The 6,853-nt window shown below is 32.9% G+C and overlaps 1 long non-coding RNA gene across 1 annotated transcript; it reads right to left on the bottom strand.

The window, feature by feature from the left end:
* Nucleotides 1-1,624: 1,624 nt before the first annotated feature.
* LOC148298088 (uncharacterized) lies at nucleotides 1,625-3,883 on the bottom strand. Its single transcript, XR_015834733.1, has 4 exons — nucleotides 3,574-3,883; nucleotides 2,320-2,671; nucleotides 1,946-1,990; nucleotides 1,625-1,821 (listed from the first exon to the last, which is right to left on the bottom strand). It is a non-coding gene; the product is annotated as an uncharacterized LOC148298088 (long non-coding RNA).
* Nucleotides 3,884-6,853: the final 2,970 nt, after the last annotated feature.

The following is a 6,853-nucleotide window of genomic DNA, read 5'->3' as shown; positions in this document are numbered from 1 at the left end:
AGCAAGCTGAAATCTTCGCGAGCGTTGTCGTCTTAGTCGAGGAGCTATAATATGGATGGTTGGTTGCGAACTTCAAGGTTATAGTCAAAGAGTGAGTGGTGGACGAGCTATTTATGGGAGTTGTTACGTTAGATTGAATTTTACGTCTGTTACTAGAATTTGTTTCTTTCAAATGGAAGTTTTATAATTAAGTATAAAGATGTGTTAACCTTAAAAGAGATAAAATATTAAATAAATCTCAATTTCAATAGGACTAAATAAATGGGAATGTAGGACTATATAAATGGGTAAGTAACTAAATAAACTCCCCAACACCAAATGGAAAAAAATTAAGATTTATATATATAAATAATCTTATGGGTTGTTTGATAACCATTTCATTTTCACTATTTTTGAAAATGGTACTTTTGAAAACTGAAAAGATGTTTGGTAACATATTTTGTTTTCCATTTTCAAAAAAGTGAAATCAAATTATCAGAATTACCCTCATTTTTTAAAACAATTTGAAAGTGTTTTCAATTTTCAGTTTTCGTTTTCATTTTTCGTGCGCTCCTTTTTCACGCATCAATTTGACATCACAGACATGGAATGCATTCCAGGTACCAAAACTCAGTATTTGGGACCACCTTTAATTACTTTAATAAATAGTTATGTTTTAATTCTTATTTACCTCGTGAATAATTAGTATTTAAATATTTTATCAAAGAAAAAAATAATAAATTACTATTTATGAAGTAATATAATTTGTGAAGTTGATTAAAATATTTAATACTAATTATTCACTGAAGAAATAATAATTAAAACATGATTACTAATGAAAGTAATTAAATAAGGCTAAGATATGATTTAATTAATAAAAAGAAAGTTTTTTTAAAAATAATCTATTGACCTAAGGATACTAAGTATATTATTTATTTTTAAAAGAAACATCTTCCGAAGAATTTTTTTAGGGAGAGGTCTAATCCGGAAAATATAAATTCATATTTTTATTGTTGGTGCAATGTGGAAATAGCTTTAAGAATAGAATATGTCAACAGTATAGCCGGCTATACTCTACAAATATAGTCCCAGCGATACTTTATAAATAGAAATTTAAAACCGTATAACCGGGGGGCTATACTCTCTAAATAGAAAATTTCAAAAGTATAGCCGAGAGGCGATAGTCTTTAAGTAGAATTTTTCCCAAGTATAGCCGACCGGCTATACTCTGTAAATAGAATATTTCAACAGTACCGCCGAGCGGCTATACTATATAAATAGAAATTTTCAAAAGAATAGCCGCAAGTAGAATTTTTCCCACGTATAGCCGAGCGGCTATACTCTGTAAATAGAATATTTCAACGGTATATGGTTTGCAACTAGAGGCAAGAGAACAAAGGAAATAGCCATACGGTAAGGTTAGTGCTGACTGCTACCATATGCTTTGCAACTGCATCAGGCCTGAAATTGTCACGCTCAATCATGAGAAAGAGAGAGACGCCGGCAGATCTTCAAAACTTACATTTTATCTGAAAAAATTAATGATTAACTACAAAGACATAATAACCCTTCACTCCATCATACCATCTTGATTACTAAATTATTCAATTATAAAATTACTAAGCTATTCCAAATATGATTCATTCCACCCGCTCCCAAGCTTATTCACGTTTGTTTAAATTAACTCAAAGATTATTAAGCAAATCCTGAACTGAAACAACTTGTTCATATACTTGAAGTGTTGGCACTGCACTAATCCGAGAGAAGATGAAATCCATTCCCTAAGGGTTCGAGCATTCAACATAGTTTCAGCTGTTGTAAAGGTCTCCGAAACTACCACAACTGCAAATATCAAAAGGATATGAATGAACGATAAGAAACCCCACAGAGAGCTTAGATTACAAAAGTCAATATTTAGTGATATAAATAAACTTAATGATTATCGAGGGTCGTTTCTGGGTGTAACCTTGCAATATTTCTGGCTACATCAATAGGATCAACGGTTGCAAGACTGCACACGGGGGAAAACAAATTATTAGAATACCCTTAGACCAGAATCATCCATCCTCTGATAAAAATATGCATATAATCCTTTAACCCAACTACCAAGACTAGAACCAAATATTTGTACAGAGAATGCATCTAACATAGTCCTTGAATATGGGCTATGTTTCTTCAAGCACCACAACCACAACCAACACACAGAATACAGATTGCTTTAAAAAATAAACACAAAGAAAATTTGAAAGCATAAGCAAAAGCATGCCATGTCCTAAAATCTTATGTGCTATATCAAATACAAAATGCTTCTCTACATGTCTTTAACAGATGAATGCATACCTCCTTCGAGAACCATGCCACTGAAACAAAACTGAGCATGGCACATCAGAAAGGTCCTACTGCAGAAGCTGCAAAATGCATACATCATGCGATTAACTTGCATATCAGATGAAAATATCAAATAATTTGGCATACAAAGCAAGGCAAAAAGTAAATGAAATCAGCAAAAGACAAGGTCCATGGAAACTGAGCATGGCACATCATTGTGCTGTGGTGTTTTTGTATGCCTTGCAAATTCTCCTTTGCATAGAGAAAATGAACCATCAACATAACCAACAGAGGAGATAAAAGATCAAGAGTCCCGAAAATTCCAAGAAACGGATCTCCTTGTAGAAAGGTCCTGCTGCTGAAGCTGCAAAATGCATACATCATGTGATTAACTTGCATATCAGATGTACATATCAAATAATTTGGCATGCAAAGCAAGGCAAAAAGTAAATGAAATCAGCAAAAGACAAGGTCCATGGATGCATCTAACAAAACATTAGCTTATTTGCTTTGGTTGTCAAATGGCTGCAGCATTCCTAAGTTATTACATACATTTGGCTCTTTACAGATCAGGTCAGTATTAAAATTCCATTAATTACTGATTTCGGTTCATCATCATATCACATTAGTCCCCCAGTTTTAACTCAAAGTTTATTCTCAAGTCTCCATTAAGGTTGCACCAAATTTCAGTTTGTATATTTGAATATGCAAAAGGATCCCAAAATCTGCTTCAGAAATTTTGTTTTGTAGACAAGTTCATATAATTCCAAATGTATATACTTGTATAAAATACCAATGTAATTTGAATATGAACTGTATGCCATACGACTGATTGCATTGAAAAGCCAATCAAGGGATTTAGCAGAAATAACCAGATTCAAAATTAAATCTTGCTAAACCTCAAATAGTATTTTTTTGGTCTATAGGATTAACTTCTCGTAACCAGCATTAGTAAAGCAGGGCAATTTCTACTCTTATCAAACTCATGAGATCAGAAGTCACATAAACTGACTACCAACACCTCAACTACAGAGGGACCTATTTTCAATTAAGAAAAAACCTATATTGCCAAAAGATAAAATTATGAACAAAGATGCTTAATATTTTATTAACACGGCAAAGAATCATAATTTCTTATAAACTCTAACTCTGAGCCTGCATTCTATATGAATAACTAACAATGCCAAAACCATAAAATAAAAAAAACATAATGCATTAACTCACCAAACAATAAAAAACAGGAGGAAAGAAAAAAGTTAATCTTACTGCTTGTAACTTAGATTTCTCCTCTCTTTCCTTTCGAAATTGAAATTCGGAGCGATAGTTGGTCATTTGATTCTGATGATATTGATTGAATGCAGGCAACTCCCAAGTTTCACCCTAATTTATGGAAACCAAGTAGTGGCTTGGAGCTGATGAACGATGACCTTCCCAGCACCAACCCTGAAGAAGAGGCTATGTCCTGCTTTGATTTGTCCAAGAATGATTCATATCTCATATCAGCAACAGGAGGGATGATCTCCATTTTTGAGTATTTGCAGAGATGCCAGATCTGCCAGGAAAAAAAGAAATCTGAAAACAAAACACGCCATTCACGTTTTCGAAAAATCAGCCGCCTAGGCGGGCTAGGCGGGCTGTTTTTTTATTTTATTCTAATAAATAGTATAGCCGCTCGGCTATACTGTTTTAAATTATATTTTTATTATTATTCTACTAATGTTAAAACAAATTCCTTGTCTATAAAGAAACAAATGCAGGAATACGATAAAAACATCTGTTACCTTCCAATCAACAAGAAGTTAGTTGCTGAACCTTGGTATTCAACAGAAGTTAAAGACTTGGCAACTCTAGTCTCCAGATGCCTGCTACATTGGAACTTGAGTACTTTTGCAATAACATTCAAGAGGTGAAATTTTTGGAAATGCTACTCTTATTACATTTTTATATTTTTATACGATATGTTTATACCATTTTATGTAGTATCTAACATACACATGCCATATCTATAACTTCTTTTATTTGGATTCTCTATGCTTCCCGTTGTTTTAATATAGACTCATTTTGTGCTAAAAATGTTGGGAAAAACCAATGTATTACACTTATGTAATGAGGCCCAAATTTTATTTATTATTTATTTTCAATGTCTATTTTACCCTCAAAGGTAAATAATTAAAACAAATTTAAAGTCCTCAATATACCTTAATGTCCTCAAAGTAAAATAGGCATTGTTACTCCTAAATTTTCACTTTTTAACATTTAAGGCTAAAATAAAAAATCATAACTCATATACATTAAGAAAAACAGCATTATAGGTAAAATGCACATAATATAGTTCACCTGTTTACCTAACCATGAGGTCAAGATGAAGAACACATGTATATATGACAAAAACATGTATGCATTGTGTTCCCGCTCAAGTTCCAACTCTTGATTTACTTCGTGTGTTTTAGTTTTAGTTTGTAATAAGTGCATCAAATATTTTTGAGTTTGTTGCGTGTTCGTAGTCTCTACTTGTAATTTTTTACTTGTGACCATTTAAAGATTGTAGTGTGCAGTTGTAGTTATATGCATTGTGGTCTATGTCTGACGTTTGCAGGCTTGCGGCTTTTATGTCGGAATTTCTTTAGCCCTCTATGGCTATTTGTGGAGGTACACTTGTGTGCCTGATGTTGCTAGTGAAGTCCTTTGTATGTGTAATAACCTTAAGTGGTTATCTATATTTTTAGCTCTTGTGGCAAATGGTCTTTGTGCCTCAATTATAAATGCAATCTATCATCTTTATCTAAAACATGCATGCATTGACATAAAATATTGTGTTTCCTTAATATTAATAAGAAGACATAATTAGCATACTTATATATGCAAAAAAACTCACGAATCATTCCCCTTTAATAGGTAGACTAACTCAACACTCAAACCAAATTGGTAGGTACGTATTTACATAAACCCCTGCAACCTAGGTACACAAATGGGGCAAAAAGAAGGAGAACCACCAACGTTGAAGGAGAAGAAATTTAAATTTAAGTAGTGTGTAGAGTATTTTATCTTTTGGTGGAAGGGTGTAAGACTTTGGGGAAAGAAATGGTCGGTTTGTATTATAAATGGTAGTTGTCCAATTAATTTCAAAATGAATGGAGAAAATTTTTTTTGGTAAAAAAAAATAACAAAGAGATATGGGGTAAAATGAGCATTGGGAAACCCATCTAGTTCAGAAAATCAGCTGACAAATCATCATGGCCATTCATTCAAATTTTGACATAACCCCAAAAAAATGAGCCTAATTGATCTTGAAAAAACGCATGGGCTTTCCCATGAGAGCATTTCCAGTAACTAGTTTTGGACTGAGGCTAGGGGGGGTTTGGGAGAAAAAGGGGCTCCAGCAGCTAAGGCTGGCCCAAGTTCCATGTGGGGCCCACGAACTAAGGCTGGCCCGAGGGCAGGTTCAGCCCCAGACCCAAAACGAAGGGGGCTGACGTCAGCGATGATGTCAGCAATAAAAAAATTTAAAAAAAAAATCGAAAAAATTAAAAAAAAATTCAGATTTTTTAAAAATAAATACTTAGTCATATTTTTCACTTCCCACACCAAAAATCTTTTAAAAAAATATTGTCCAAATTAATTGTTTAGGTAAACAAATATGTGAAAAAAACAAAAAAATGAATAGTATTTGCCCTAAACCAGGGCAACTGTTGAAAACCAACATTGCTTTTTGCAAGGGCAGCCACTATTCACGTGAATAGTGGCTGCCCTAGCCCCCCCCTTGCCATGGCTAAGAGCAACTGGTGGAATTGCTCTGAATGCTTGAACTTTTGAGTTAACACTTTACTTATTTATTTATTTTCAAATAAAACTTTATTTTATTTTATTATAGATTAAAACATCTATGCTACATAGTTCCGAGTTGCAGGTCTGAAGTTTGTGATTCGAGTCAAATTTAAAAAAAAAAAGTTATTTAGTACCTTAGACTTTAAAGTAATCATTTTATTTTTTGTCAATGTCGAAATATTGCATTCATAATTCAAGTATAAGGGCTGTCAACCACAACTGCTACAAATACAATATTCCCGAGGGCAAATAAAAAAAATACAAATACACTAACTACAAATTCTTCACAAAATTACGGAGAGGTAACATCAAGCTCATACACTATACCTCAACTCCCATGTAGGGCCAAAGAAATTCTCATGCCAAAAGTCTAAACTTTAAAGTTACCATTCGAAAACATAAAAGAGTAACAAAAATAAACTTCAAACCCTAAAATATACACTCATGAATACTGGAATATACTTCAAACCCTTCAAAAGCAAAAAAATAATGGGTAGTTCTCAATATTTAAAATTTTGCTGAAATAAAATAATGAATTCTAATTGAAAATAAGACTGAGTTCCAATCCAACATTGCATTCTTGTTTTTGTCTTCCAAAACTACAAAAACAAGAATACAGAACATAAAAGAAAAAGAATTACATGTTGTGGAGTTTTGCATTGGCAAACCACATCTTACAGACTATCTATTCAATCTATCTAAGAAAACAAATGTTTGAGCC

Source organism: Prunus avium, chromosome 1 (genome assembly GCF_965620075.1).
Source record: "Prunus avium chromosome 1, drPruAviu1.hap1.1, whole genome shotgun sequence".
Taxonomy (NCBI): Eukaryota; Viridiplantae; Streptophyta; class Magnoliopsida; order Rosales; family Rosaceae; genus Prunus; species Prunus avium.
The sequence above is the reverse complement of the archived record's forward strand: the minus strand, read 5'-3'. Positions and strand labels throughout refer to the sequence as shown.